Below are 15,924 nucleotides of genomic sequence, written 5' to 3'. Positions count from 1 at the left end.
GGACAGTTTACCCTAATTTATGCATGCATTTTTGTACACATTACTTGACTGGAGAAGCACACCGCAAAATACGGAATTGTGCAAATTTCAAAGGATGGCTGTGTTTTGGTTTGAGTATTTCAGAAATGTTGATTTAGTTCGTTTGCCTTGAATAAACCAGTTCAACAGAAAGGGAGGAGCTGTCTGCAGTGAGGAATAGCAGGGAAGTAGAGTTGATACACTGATCCTTAGTTTTAGAATTGAGACATTACAAGCAGGTCGTCCCCCCACCTTGTTTTCTCCTTCTCTCTCTTCAACAGTGAATTCTTCCAAGAAAAAAATGTTATGACTTGATTCTGCAGAATATACAAGCTTGCCCCCCCCACACCATTGATTTAAACATATGTTCACACTTCCCACTGAAATCAACAGGCTTAGAAGTGTTTAACTTTATAATTCAATATTGCCTAAATGTGTTTCCCACCATATATTAGACACTATTCTTTTAGCTTCTGGGGCTCAAGCTGAAAGACAGGCAAATCAAAATTGTAGGGGGGTAGGGGGGGAGGTGAGTTTCAAGGTTTTCTTGCATCTTACTTACAAAAAAAACACATGAAAGTTTAATTCAATTTCTACCACTTACGTTATTTACTTTCGTCATTACCCACAGAAGCCTGGGGAATGACAATGAACCAGCCATCATCAATTTTGTTTATAGCTCTTTGCTATTAGTTTTCACTATGTGCTTCATAAATTAGCAGAATGCTGCCATATTTAAGGTGCTTAGCTTCAAGAAAGCTTCCCAAACTAAATTGGTTCATTGAATTTAAGAAGTCATGAAAATATGTCCATGTGCCTGGTTTCTTTTTCTTTTTTCTTTTCTTTTTGGGAATATGGCTTTTTCTCTAAGTCTAAATCAAGAGTAAAACTGACAGTAACCCTTAATTGGAACTCTCTAATCATTGGAGTTCTTTAATAATGACCTTCTCTGGAAGAAAAATCAGGTCCTTAATTATATCTGTGGCTGTTTACGGTGGTTGGGGGGGCACTTTCATTACATCAGAATTAGCACATTCTTCCCTTGGTTTATAACCACACTATTTCTTGCCCTGCTTAAGGTTCATACATACATCAAGGTGACTCCCACGTTGCTTCCAATTTTGTAAAACTGCTTACACTGCTAGTCCCATCAGGTCTTACACCGCCTGAAATGAAAAGGTCGCTGACAGTAGACACTGTTCCTTTAAATTCAGGAATAGCATGCAGCGTGGGGCACCAACCCAGAATTGGTGCAGACTGCCAATGTCGTAACTGGGACCACAAGTGTAGCCTTGACGTATCCTTCAGAGATCTTGTTCCCATATAGCCTATTGATGGGTGGAGCAAGAAAGGAGATGGGTGGATCACTTGGTTCCTGTTCTGTGCCGCTTTTGCATGTGGCCGTTCACAAGTCCATTCCATCCAGTTTATACACTAATCTGTACATATGTATAGTCCACATGGAAGTTTGCATTTAAAAATATATTTAAATAGTATTTCTGAACCTATTTTCTTGCAAAACACATATTTTAAATGCACATTGCTACTGTTTTGTAACCTCAGCACTGCATCAGAATATTTTTTTTTTTTTGAAAAAGCGTGAAATCCAAAGACTAAATATGATCTGCACTGCACAATAGGAGGTGCAGATCAGGAGAGTTAATATCAAAATTCAAAAAGATAAAATTCCTGAAGCAGCCCTGCCCAAGAACCCCTGTATGTGTGTGTATTTACCAATCCATCTCTTACAGCTTTTAAAACATTCTGGAGGAAGAAGCAGCAGTAGTGGGTTTGTTGTTGTTTTTGTGATGGTTTTGAAGAGCAGCGAAGAGGTCAGCCTTCAAAGATCACTCCTGTCAGTCTCTGGCATCACAATGCGCTAAAAGTTATTCACTCTTCAGTCCTCCTATAGTAAAGCCCACCCAAGGATTTCGGTGCTCTTTTTGCCTTTAAAGACACATCACGGCACTTTTCAGACACGGCTTCCCACCCCTAATTGCCACAGCACCTCTTTCCCATTTGCAGGAATATAATGATACCAGGCTCACAATCTGCGGGCAACAGTTTTACTGCCAAGAGTAAGAGCATGAGTAATGGAATGAGCCTCGTCTCAACTCTTGGCCCTTTGTGCCATCCATTCTGACTCCTTACCTGGGCATTCATTTCCTACAACTGCATTGCATCCCTCCCACCCAGCAGTTGCTTCCCATGTGTATTAGAGGCGCGACATCGAAGGGAGAAACTGCCCCTACGCTTTGAGCGCTACATGAGATGAGAGCTCATTTTAAATCAGAACAGAGCCATCAACACAGCTATTTGCAGCCTCAAGATGCTACACCAGAGACGTTTTATGTGCTCCTTTCCTAGCAGGGGAAATGAACAAAATTTTCAGCATTAAAGGGTGGTGTGAGTAGGTTTGCAGGTGCGTTGTTTTTTAAAGCCATTTCAGAGGCATGCAATTCTAGGGTGGCAAATAAAACCCTGCCACTTCTAAATCACTCCACTGTTATACACCAGCAATAATTTGAAATAATATGAGCCTGTCAAAATTCAAAAGCATCATCTGTAGGAATGGGAGCTAAAGGTATATAATATACAGCCTTTCTTCCATCTGAAGGTTTCCCCTTAACTTGCTTCTTTTTTGATGCTTAACAAACCAGTACCTTTTTGTACAACAGGGCGCGTGAAATGAAATGGGAACACATTTCCACTGGTATCTCTTGGGAGCCTAGGATGCTGCCTTACAGCAAGTTAGGTGCTGTGTCTATCTAGCCTAGCATTGTCTATTCTGATGGGCAGCAGCTGCTGGGATCTCCCACATACCTATTTCTTGTGGGAATGTTGTGGATACTAGGAGAGGATACATTGATTAAATGTTATCCTCCCTCACTCACGCTAGTGAGTCAGTAGCAGAGTACATTCCCCAGTATATAGCAGGAAGCTAGTTGGTAGATTTGTTTGAATCTCTTTACTTAAGCAATCCAATCGGGCTTTGTCCAGATTGGGTTTTGTTCCTGGTAAATCCCCCTTTTATTCCTCCTAAAAAGAATAAAGACACAACAGTCTTCTTTAAAAGTAATTAGAAGTTTACGCACATTCAGTTCACCGCAGGTTCCCTGAAGGCAGACTTAGCTTAGAGTTACAGAAGAGAGTTTGAGTTCATCCCATATGGGAATGAGCCCATGTGTTGCTGGCTGAGAGCCAGCAGACAGCAAAATACATCAAGATGGAAGGAGGAGGATGGGGGTGGGGAGATGGCTATGTGACCAGCCCTTTTATGGGGTCTTGCAGCATCACACCCATCTACCTGTTTACACGCAGGGGGAGGATGCTCCAGACCAGGTGTGACAGGAAGTCCTCCTGGCTGGAGCAACATTCCCCTGTGTGTCCATTCTGGGCAAACAGGAAATGTTGTACTTGACTGCTTATGCTACACCCCACATTTCTCATGCCATAAAAACATGAGAAGAACACCATTAGATTAAGCCAATGGGCCATCTCATCGAGCATCCTGACCTCACAGTGGGCACCCAGATGCCAATGGAAAGCCCACAGGCAGGGCCTGATGCCCTCCTACCTGATCTTTTCAACTGGAGATGCCAGAGATATAACCTGGCATAGTCTGCATGCAAAGCAGGTTGTCTTACACCAAGTTCCAAAATCAGAGGCCATCAAAGATCCACGGGCTCAGGCCACAATACACTCATTCTGCATTTGTAAGAAACTGGTCATTTAGTGTGGCAACATCTACACTTTGGTACCCCCTGCTTATTTACATCAGGCAGGTGCCTTCACTGTATTCTATCCATCACCTCCTAAAAACATGGTAGTTTAGTCAAGCCTATCCAGGCGTGTAACATTTTAGCATGTGTTTTAATCTGGTTCTTAGCTTGTGGCACTAAAGCATGCTAGAGAAAAAAGCTTTCCATTGTTTAGGAACAGATAGCCAGTTCAAGTAAAGCATCCCTTTCCTACAAACGGAATTTGATAAAAAACCAACAACCTGGAAAGGGAAATGGTTGTACAATACGTATCAATAATAAAACAGCTAATCTAACAATGAACTATATAGATGACGATAACTTCAGACAAATGTAGTATTTGACAACTGAACGTGTTTCAGCCGAGTAGGTCATCCTCAGTGGTGCCATCAACAATGTGTATCATCGGCGGGCTAGAAATTAACACAATCTAACATTCAAGAGCTCAAGTCTAAAGATAGACATATAATCTCATTTGTACTGAATTCATTTTCTTTTCCCTAAATTAACTTTGCTGAAAAGTAGCCTTTACAAGATGGCTGTGCAGGGGGAGGCGGGTATGAACAATACAAATATAAATTAGCCAGTCGAGAAATCCTGACTTTCTCCTGGAAGAAATGCTGTGACGGCTAGTAATAATTCCCCAAGGTGAATCTAGGAATATAATGCACTGACTGATGTATAATAGCTGTCTCGCCTGTGAAAAGTAAAGAGCCATTTATGGAATTTTAGCATGCAGGGAGACTAACATGTCTATTAAAGGAAAAATGTCAGCTCTGGGTCTCTCATCAGGGACTAATTTAAATGCAATTTTGCTAAATTAGATACAGAAAGAGCCAGAGGAGGAAGGAAGGCCAACTGTAAACTCAGATAATATAGCAATTCTTGGGCAACAGCAATTCATTTTGCTAGACTCCAGTGACTGGTGGGGTCAGTAAATCGGTTATCACCTTCCTTCACCTCATGTCCTCTAAAAACAAGTTCAGGCTAAACACATGGTAATGATATCTTGCAGGCTGGGTGGCAGGTACTACGCTGCATAATCAGATTAACTTTTTATGTAAAGCGAATTTTGTAGAACATGAAAGGCAGACAGAGGCACAAGTTGCTTTTCTCCCGAAAGAAACACCATTCATTAAGGAAACAAATTAATCCTGTGTTGCTGCTTTGGGCTGTCACAGTACAGGCAGAGGTAGTTCTACAAGAAACCGTGTCTGTATGGTAGATAGCTGAGGGGTACCTTGGTTCAAATCACTACAGCACAGGTAATTTAAAGGGCTGTAGCTCAGAGGTAGCGCATCTGCTCTGCATTAAGAAGTGATGCCCCCAATGTCACTAGGTAGGGCTGTGAGAGACCCCTGCCTAAAATACCAGAGAGCAACATCCATTCAGTGTAAATCAGTGTTTCCCAAACCTGGGTCTCCAGCTGTTTTCAGATTATAATTCCCATCATCCCTGACCACTGGTCTTGACGGGAGTTGTAGTCCAAAAACAGCTGGAGACCCAAGTTTGGGAAACGCTGGTGTAAACAGTACTGAGTTAGACGAACCAACAGTCTAACTTCAGGCAGTTTCCCCCATGAAGCGTAGTGGATAGCCCTGAGCAAGATACTCTCTGAACCTGGCCTCCCTAGCAGGACTGTTGTGAGGTGAAAATGTATAATATAATTTCATCTGTGCCAATCTGAGGTCCTTGAAAGGAGGACAAGAGAGATATGCAATGAATAAGCAGCTAAAATAACACCTCTGGGGAGCTGTATGCCTTGCTTTGCAGCAGCACTGGTGCCAATAGCAAAATCAACACTGGGAACAAGGATATGGCATCACTCTGATGGGCTACATTTTTAATATTTTTTAAACAAAAATTAAGGTATTTTAAGGCCACATCTGAAAGGCAAGCTTCACAAAGTGATCACGTCATATAAACACGAAATATAAAAGTGCAACATTTGATAAAAGTATCATAAATCATCATTTGGTTTTATGTCCCTCCCTTTGCAGAGGGAGAAAGCGGGGAGCGGGGGGAGGTATGCGTTTTAAAAAGAAAAACTAAATCAATAAATAACAGAAGCTGTATTTCTCAATTTGGAAATCAGAACTGTATGTTACAAAGAGAAAATGCCTTTTGAATTATAACAAAGGGTTATAAGCAAATAACTGCATGTGGGTTCAGTGTGAGAGACAGGAAAAAAATGTATCACTAATAATTTACAAAACAAAGGCTACACCAGAATGTTATAATTCAATTTATCATTCTAAAGTTGAACAACACACCCAATGTTCTGTTAATCTATTACCAACTTGACGTCCTTCCCTAACTCGCATGTAATTTGTCCATTTTGTCATTTTGTCTATCTGCCACATTTCCCCCAAGCATTTCTTTTCCCAATTAGCTTCCAAGTTTATCCTGATGCTGCAATAGGGATTAATAATAAATTTCAAGTAATACATTCTGACTCGCTCTTTCAGATCACAAAGAAGAATTGTGAAACAGTCCAGAGGTACTTGATAATCCATAATTTCTTTAAGGAAGTGGATTTATGTTTGCCACCAAATATGTAAAAAAAATATAAAAATATAAAAATCAAGGTAGGCAAAGCCATTTCTCTTTAGACAAATGAGTACACATTCACTCCTTAAGGCAGGGTGTGGGGAGGCTAACCTGTGGCTCTCCAAATGCTATACATCTCCCTGATGACTCGTCAAACTGGCAGGGGCTGATGGGAACTGGAGCCTAACAAGATCTGAAGACATCTCCTGGGTGGGCTCCCAGGGGTTTCGATGTCCTCTCAAGGTTATGACATGTGCAGGGAAAGTACACTGTCTCATTGTACTCTGTATGTATGGAAGCTTGTTTACTGTGAAATCATGGGATTGTTCTTCCATACTCCACATTAGTTGGGGCACTCGGTTCATAGGTAATGCAGGGGCATCATCAATGCACTGCTCTGCTAGGTTTGGCCATGGAAGCCGTGCAAGTGTCTGTCAGTGCCACAATGTTGTCTCTTGCTTCTGCTGAGATTGTTTTGTTTACTGCTTTGCTGCTGGGTATGCACAGAACTTCAATAACGTTATACCATGGGTCAGTAAACTAAGGGCCACAGGCCCAAATGCCTTCTAAATCCAGCCCACAGACAGTTTGGGAATTGACGCGTGGATCACCAGTGCATGGATCGCCAGAGTGTGCGTTCTTTTCCTCCCCCTCACACAGCGACGGCGCTGCCACCACCTCCCTCCCTCCTCCTGGCTTCTCCCCGCCCTGCCTAGAGGAGGAAGGGGACTGGGCTTTGTTGGTGCCAGCCCCTCTCTGGAGCCCTTCTGCGCACTGCTCATTGTCCCACCGCCAGCCCCTGCTGCTCACAAGACACAGGAGCTGCGGTTGGCTGAGTGCCCCTCTTGAGAGACCGCCATTTAAAGCAGCCCCTCTCTGGAGCCTTTTCACACACTGCTCATCGTCCCTCGTTCTTTTTTTCCCCTTCAAAATATAGTCCGGCCCCCCACAAGGTCTGAGGGACAGTAGACCGGCCCCCTGCTGAAAAAGTTTGAGGACCCCTGCGTTATACCAATGCAGTGCCAGCATCAGCAGCCTGGGTCTTAGAGGTTGCAGTGCTAGTGAGCTCCTATCTATCAGAGAAGAAGCTAGCTCAAAAACTCAGTTTCATTTACCTTCTTTGTTTCAATTAGAAAAGAAACTCATTCATTCCATTTAAGAATCAGAGCCTCTAATCAGTTCAGCTAGTTAAATACTTTTAATCAGAGAAGAACCAATTCATTAATTAACTTTGAAGTGAAGATGGAATATAGAAAGAATGATACTTCACTCAGAGCTCTGAACATCCAATCAATTCCTCCAAAATAGTTCATCAGAATACAATCAATCAATTCCTAAACCAATTCATTTGGTCAAAAGCATATCACTCTCAAATAATCAGTCTGATGTTCTTTGAAGGCTGAATCAGTCAACCAGCTAGAACAGGGATGGGGAACCTGTGGCGCTCCATAAGTTGCTGGACTCCAACTCCCAACCATTGGTGAGGGACAATGAGAGTTGTAGTCCAGCCAGAAGCAGCAGGTCACCAGGTGTGGTGGAGGCACTATGCTACCTTCCTGGCAGGTAGTTCACTTTTGCTTACTGGAGGAAGAGGGGTAAAGTCAAAGAGAGGTCAGCACACTTCAAATAACCAGTTCAAATACACCAACAGAGCCAATCCAGTACTCCTGCTGTTGCATTTGGTTTCATATCCTGGCTTCAAGCTTACCCTTAGCCACGGTTTAAGTATTTTAATTGCATTAAATGTCCACACTGATTTTTATTTCCATTTACTTGATTCTTTTATTTTTTGTAGTGTATAGAATTAAAATTGCAATACAATAAACTACAATATAGAAGATATATAAGAAGCAATAATAGTACAATTAGAAATCATACAGTATCTAGCACAGTGCATTACAACAGGCAGGTAAATCATTAAGTAGTCCACCAAGACCTTCAGCAATTTTCAAGTCCATGGCAGAAAAGTTTGGGAACCACTGGGCTAGAGCACTGAGTCTATGGAGGTCTTAATTCAAATCACTGTTTGCCAGATTGCAATCTCCCCACTTAATGTATTCCACAGGGTTATTTTAAACATAAGCAGAAACCGTAAGCATTTTGTATTCTGATAGACACCATAGGAATTATTAAAAATATATATCTAACAATCTCTCACCTATCTATGGTTGACTCCAAACAAATATTTTTCCTCTTCTTGTATACAGAGCCTCCTGGTTTTCAGAAGGATCATAATCTTGCATTTATCAACAGCCCTGCCATGGAAGCGGTTACAAGCAGAGAAGCAAGGAAGGGGAAAAACATTTTGGACAAAGAGTATGATTTACAAATGGCCATACACACTCAAAACAGAAACTCCAGCCTCCAGCTGTAAGAAAGAAATACACTAAAACAGCCCCTTGCACAGAAACATGCTCCTTAATGAAGCTGGGGGAGAAGGCGTATTATTAAGGAACACAACCGCACAGCAAGATATGCTTTGTGGACTGCCATTGGGCATGGAGCAACATTCTAGAGGGAAACGAGATGTCATGTTGCCAATCTGTAGGCGGTTCGTTTTAATTGGCTTGTAATAAATGTTGTGCCAGAGCTCTAGGATGCAAATGGGGGAAAAGAGGAAGGTTATTTTAATGCAGTCCACGTGACAGAACAAATGAGGAAAACTGACTGAACTAGACAGAAACTTGTAGGCAGGCATTAAGGTAATCGGATACATTTGGAAACTGGTAGGGATCCCTCACCTTTTGGTTCTTTTCCTCGGGAGTGAGCATCCCTGCAGATTGGATTTAATGATAATACTCTTACCTCTTTTCAGGATCTCAGGTGTGGTGATCCGTAAAGCGGTAACTCAGCACAACATTTCCATGGACTAGAATTCTCCAAAACTGTCAGCCTGGAAAGGGTCATAGAGTGATAAAATTCAGCCCAGCCCAACCAAAGTTATAGTCTCCATGCTACAGTAATCCCTCTCCTACCATGGATAAACTGAGCAGTTATTCATAAAACCCCAGTGAAGCAGATTATCAATATATCATTTTACTGTCAGAGAACTCACTGTCCTGTCCTAGAATAGCAAAAAGGTTGGATCAAAAGTTAAGTCTGTTTTTTAATTGTTAAAATAAAAAATTCCTTCCAGTAGCACCTTAAAGACCAACTAAGTTAGTTCTTGGTATGAGCTTTCGTGTGCATGCACACTTCTTCAGATACACTGAAACAGAAGTTGCCAGATCCTTCTATATAGTGAGAAGGTGGGGAGGGGTATTACTCAGAAGGGTGGTGGGAATGGGAGATTAGCAGATAGCTGAGATGAGCCTGTTGACGACTCTTAACGACTACAATAGGTCTTACAGGAAAAGGCAAGGGGTGAGAAGGTGAAAAATGGCTTAGTCATGTATAATGATTAATTGTTATTATTCATTACCAGTGGCACTCAAGGGTATCACCTTTATACTTTTGCTTAGGAATACAGGAAGCAGATTTGTACCAAATCAAACCATTGGTCCTTCCAGCTTAATATTGCCTGTCTCTAAGGTTCTCTCTGGGATTCCTTTCACAACTCTACCTGCGGGTGCTGCAGACTGAATTTTGCATGTACACTATGTGGTCTATCGTTCTTTTTCTTCACCTCTGAATTTATCATATAGGTTCCCATTCAACTAGAAAGGGACATTTTGCAAATGCAAGATAAATCTTACAATAGCTGGGGTGGCTCATAACAGCACCAATCCTATACCTTTGAACTCAACAAACTGACATGTATCAGCTTGCTCTGACAATTACACTATTGGAGGAATGGTGAATGTATGGCTCTACAGATGTTGCTGGACTATAACTCCCATCATCCCTAACCAGTGGCAATACTGGCCAGAGCTGGTGGGACACAGGTTCGCCATCCTTTCACTACCTATTTTCTAAGGCTGGTAGACTGGGAGGAATCCCATGAAGTCATGAGTTATAAAATAAGAAAATTTTTCCCCTTTTTTCCCCTTTTCTTTTTTTCTCAATCAATAGGAGAAATGTGATTCCTAACCCTTGACAGGAATTCAAAGGATGTTACCAATTTCAGGCTAGTTAATGATGCTGCTCCAAGCTGCTCAGTCAATTTATGGATGCTTCTACCGCACCAAAGCCTGCCGCTTGGCAGTTGTGGGGAGATGTTGGCCTTGCTAGTGGCTTTGTTCACTGGCTGCTTGCCTCTTGGCTTAAGTGCCCAAGCAACAGAGATGCTTGGCTTCCCATCTCTTCCCTTTTTCTGAAATCAAAGCTAGCAGCTCAAAATTTTAATCAAATTTTAAACATTTACAGCAGTCTCACCTGAAATTAATTAAACCACTGAAAATCCCAGCAACTTCTGGTGCTGTGAGCATCGTAAATTGCTTCAGCATATTCAGATTCACCCCACACTGATGTATACAATGCACCCGAATTTTATAGACGTGGGACCAAGTCAAGTAAAGACTAATGTGGAGTAATTTTGTTTTGAAGAAGTACCCACTGAGTTGAATGTCTACCCCTTTCATGAATAATTTGTGGCATTTCTTTAAAGAAGGTCTGAGACTCAGTGGTAGAGTACATGATTAGCATGCTAAAGGTTGCCACTCCAATCCTTGAGATCTCCAGGAAAAGACTTCTGTCTGAAACCCTGGCTAGCTGTCACCATTCAGTATAGACCAGGGGTTGTCAACCTGGTCCCTACCGCCCACTAGTGGGCGTTTCAGGATTCTAGGTGGGTAGTAGGGGGTTCTATGGCACAAGCTGAATCCTCCTTCCTGAGCACTGGTGGGCGGTAAGGAAATTTTACCAACAAGAAAGATGCATTAGTGGGCAGTAGGTATAAAAAGGTTGACTACCCCTGGTGTACACCAATCTTCCCAGATCTGATGCCTTTCGGATGTTATTAACTATAATTCCCTGACCACTGGCCATGCTAGCTTCAACAGCTGGTGCAAGTTGAAGCCCAGAACATCTGGAGGGTGGCAGGTTAGGTTAGGGAAATCTGGTGTAGACAATACTGAGCTTGAAGTGGACCAAAGGCCAGAATGCATGTGCTTTGCATTAAAATATTCCAGGTTCTATCTCTTGCATTTCCAAGTGGGGTTGGGGAAGACTCTTGTCTGAAAACCTGAAGAGCCACTGTGTAGACAATACTAAGACAGAAGGACCAGTGTGTGATTTTGGTATAAGGCAGCTTCCTGTGGCCATCCAATGCCACGACTGTACAAATTTGAGCAGTCCTAGCAATAGCTCCAAGCTGACACATATATGTGGGTTTTGCTGACCCTTAAGCCCAGCAGTGGCTCATCTTTGCTTCCAGGATGCTTCTATTGGCCCCATCTTTAGTCTGAACTGAGCCACTCACACACCTCAGACAAGGAGCCAACCATTACCTGACTCTAAAGATAATCCAGCAAGTGGTGAGCTTTCATCTCATCATTTGTTTGAGGAATGTTGGAGCATTCTTATGATTGGTCATTGCTCCAGAAAGATGACCCCATTATCATGATTTCACTGTTTCAGATTAAATCCTTGGCACAAGGTGGAACATATTCAGCCAGTCGGAATTCTTGGTTGAAATCAATGGGACTTGCGTGATGGATGATTTGTCGCACTGATTTCAGTTTTAGTCTGGATCCATCCCCACATGACTGTGGAATCCTGCTAGGTTTCAGAATAAATGTTGCACATTCCGCAAACCCACCAACTGTCCCTTGGAATTGGTTTTACACAGCGATCCTGGGCACTTGCTTGGGAGCAAGTTTCATTGAAACTGAATCCTATGAGATTATAAGCCAAACTAGACATATTATGAGGGAGGGGTGCATATTTTGTGTCTTCTGCATAATGCCCATTAAAGGAAGGGTGATAAAGAACCAGACAGAGAGTTTCCCTGCTCTCCCTACACCTACACATACACATGCAGACACACATCAGTCAACAAAGTGAAGTAGGGTAGGGAATCTCAATGCCTTGTTTCATACATATTACCAGGAGAGGCAGGGGGAATGCAGAGCTACTGCTATTTGTGGCAGCCACATGTCCCTTGCAGAATATAGTTTTACCCACATGTCAGTTTCAGTCCTCAGCCGATCAGCTGTGCTACTGTATGGAGTCCTATTTACACCAGGCAAACACAGTCAAGGGGAGAGGGGTGTAGCTGAGGAGGACATATCAGCTGGGGAGAATCCCAAGGGCCAGATTGAAAGGCCTGGAGGGCCACATTTGGTGCCTGGGCTTGAGATCCTCTACCCATTAAGTATCCACATCTCTGAAAGTGACTAGGGTAGAATACTGGAGGAAATGTTCCATTGCAGAGTTCCCCTCCCCCAACATAACATGTGATATAGTGCATAATTAAAGAAGAAGAGGAGGAGGAGGAGGAGTTTGGATTTGATATCCCGCTTTATCACTACCCGAAGGAGTCTCAAAGCGGCTAACAATCTCCTTTCCCTTCCTCCCCCACAACAAACACTCTGTGAGGTGAGTGAGGCTGAGAGACTTCAGAGAAGTGTGACTGGCCCAAGGTCACCCAGCAGCTGCATGTGGAGGAGCGGGGAAGCGAACCCAGTTCACCAGATTACGAGTCTACCGCTCTTAACCACTACACCACACTGGAAATGTTAATTTATTTTGCTATATAAGATTTGCTTTTCTTTAAAGAAGAGGAAGAGGAAGAGGAAGAGGAAGAGGAAGAGGAAGAGGAGGAGGAGGAAGAAGAAGAAGAAGAAGAAGAAGAAGAAGAAGAAGAAGAAGAAGAAGAAGAAGAACTAAAAGGTTAGTTTCTCACCGTTCCTCTCAATTTCTGAAAAAAACAGAAGGGATGTTTCACATGAATGGAATCAGAGCATGGCATCTGCCTGCCAAGCACATCTGCCTGTTCTAGAAAACTAGCATGCAATCTGACTGGGGCTAAGAAGAACTCCTGCTATGCATATTTAGGGGGAGAGAAACAGCTTAACTCAGCATGCACTGGATTCAGCATCCCACTTGCCTGCCCTGCTGGGATCGGTTCCAGCGTCTACCAGCAGCTTCCACTTCCAGCAGAGCCTCCAAATATACAAAATCATTTTCCCATCCTGTAAAATTAGCTGTACCTGCTAATTTTTTATTTATTGCAGCTATGAAGAACACCAGTCAAATATTATGGTTTCTCGGGATTTGTGGGAACGTGGAGAGTGTTTGTTGAATTACAGACCAGACTGGTATCTGTTCCACAGGCAAGGCAGGCAGAGGTCTCACAGTACAACATCTCCCTATCACTTCTGTCCCCATGTTGGGGGAAGCTGGCAGTGGAGCGGGGGCATTTCACCTAAATGACTGTGCTGATCATGTAGTCCTTTAAAATAATAATTCTGATTAGGCAAGGGTAAACAACCTATGGCATAGGTGCCACTGGCAGCAAGTCTTAAAGGTACTCTTGATTTGGAGAGTAAGAGGCTGCTGTCCCATTCTGGCCTTCTGAGAAAGGCAGAGGAGCTGTCCAGCAATGCTAGTAGTCAGGAGGGCCTAGTACTGGGCAGGAGAGGAGCTGTCCAATTTGCCTCTAATAGCTTCCTTAAGGCAGTGTTTCCCAACCTTTTTTGGGCAAAGGCACACTTGTTTGATGAAAAAAATCTCGAGGCACATCACCATTACAGCCCCGTGATGTCAGCGCGCAGCGTCACGCCGGGAGGGACGTACGAAAGTGTAAGTTTCAATTTTTTCCCCTCCCCCTTGCCGGGGAACCTCCAAGCTTTGGGGGTGGGGGGGGAGGAGGCAGCAAAGCGAGGGACTGAGGGACTCCTCCAACGACAAGGGTTGGGGAAGAAGAGAAAGGGCTATTCCGCTCCAGTCACGGGAGGGGAATATGTACTGGCCCAACTGGTGTGCGGTCTTCGGAAAGCGGGGTGCGGGAAGGAAGCCTAGGCTCGGGGTCCACCGACCTCGGCGGAGAAAGGCAACAACCGGAGCCGATGACGAGCCGGCGCGTGCGTGCAGCGGCTGGCCTCGAGCTCGGGAAGCTGCGCGCGGCGATGTTGATGCGGGGCGAGCGAGAGCTTGGGGCGGGGGGGGCGGGAGAGAGAGAGAAAGAGTTGGCAGCACAAGGCGCTGTTACTTATTGCGCTGCGGACGCTGCCAGCAACTGCGGTGGTTGTGCGGCGGCCGCCGCCGCAGAACGTCCTCGTCAGTCAGCTGAGCTGCCTGCCGGCGTAGGGAGCCGAGGGGCGGGGCTTCCTTTCTGAAGGAGCTGAGGGTGGGGGTTCTCCGGCGCCTTCGGCGAAACGGCGCCGGCCCAGAGCGCTTCTAGGAGGCTGCCTTTGTGCGCGACGTACAGCCCTCTTTCCCTCCCTCCAGCCCCGTGTCACCTGTGGAAAAGGGGGCTGGATCCAGTGACGCAACTCGGAAAACTGTTAGGGAAGCCAGAGCAGGAAAGTGAGTGGGAGGCGGCATCACCGCTTTAGCCCACGTTTCCTTTTTGAAAGAGAAACTTAAGAAACTTACATGGTGTGTAAGTATGCAAGGACAGTCCAGTATTGGATGCTGAGAACCGGCTCGCGCCAGCCCTGCGCTACGACCCTTCTGTTAATCTCGCAGCAGGTTGCACGTGGGATCGTGGAGTGGTTTGGATCCCCCAAACTCAGAATCCGGAGTTGCAAAACGCCGCACCGGTTGCAGGAATGAAAGTCGCTTCGGTAGCGTTGTGCCCTCCCGCACCAGGGCAGAGTTTGCGCCCACAGAAAACGGCGCATTTTTAATGTCTTAACAAATAAATCTCATTCTCACTCGAAATATTAAAAGACTCAAATTAGAAAGATACATCTGCTTCGGGGATGGTTGCGCCTGATGCTCAGTAACAGGCAGGGTAAAATCCTGGGATTTCTCCATTGCTTTCTATGGGCTGTGCGCGCAAGGGCGTTTTTATAGGTTCCTGGGCACCGTCCATTTCCTCCTCGTGTCATTCTACCACATTTCCTATCTCTACTAACGGGCCCGGCAGATGGTAAGAAGATACCCTGCATTCCCACCTTGCCGCCTCTCTTGACTGACAGGAGCGCCGGGCGAATGGCCTCTCGGTTCCCCGCCCACTTCCCTCTGATCGACAGGAGCTCTCAGCCAACTCCCGTCGCCGTTTCCTGGGACAAGAAATGGGTGCCGGTGGAGTTGAGGCGTGGGGGGGGGGAAGAGAAAGAGAGATTAATCCTACCCCCGAGCCCCGCCTCTTGCCCGTGTGAGTGACAAGCCGACGAGTCAATGATTGCCCCTCACAGCCGAAAGGACCCGGCTCACCTATTGGCTGTGGCTGTGGGCGGGCTCGCAGCCGGAGCGGCTCCTCCCCTTTATGGTGGTTCTTTAACAGCAGGTAGGGAGGGAGGTGGTTTTCGGTGCCCTGGAGCGAGTGGGGGAGGGGGAGGCGAGTTCGTCCACCCTCCGGCGGCAGGAAGGGAGGCCGCCTGAGGTGATTCCTGCCTCGGGGAATGGCGGCGGCGAGGGGCGGCGCCAGGGCTGGGGGTGAAGGGGGCTCCTTGGCCTTAGCGGGCTCCTTCCCTGCCTAGGGCAGTGTTTCCCAACCTTTTTTGGACTCGCCCGCCTCCCTCCAGGCAACATCTCGTGGCACACC

The sequence above is a fragment of the Podarcis liolepis genome, assembly GCF_965112155.1.
Source record: "Podarcis liolepis genome assembly, chromosome: 5".
NCBI classification, from domain to species: Eukaryota; Metazoa; Chordata; class Lepidosauria; order Squamata; family Lacertidae; genus Podarcis; species Podarcis liolepis.
Note: the sequence above shows the minus strand (reverse complement) of the source record.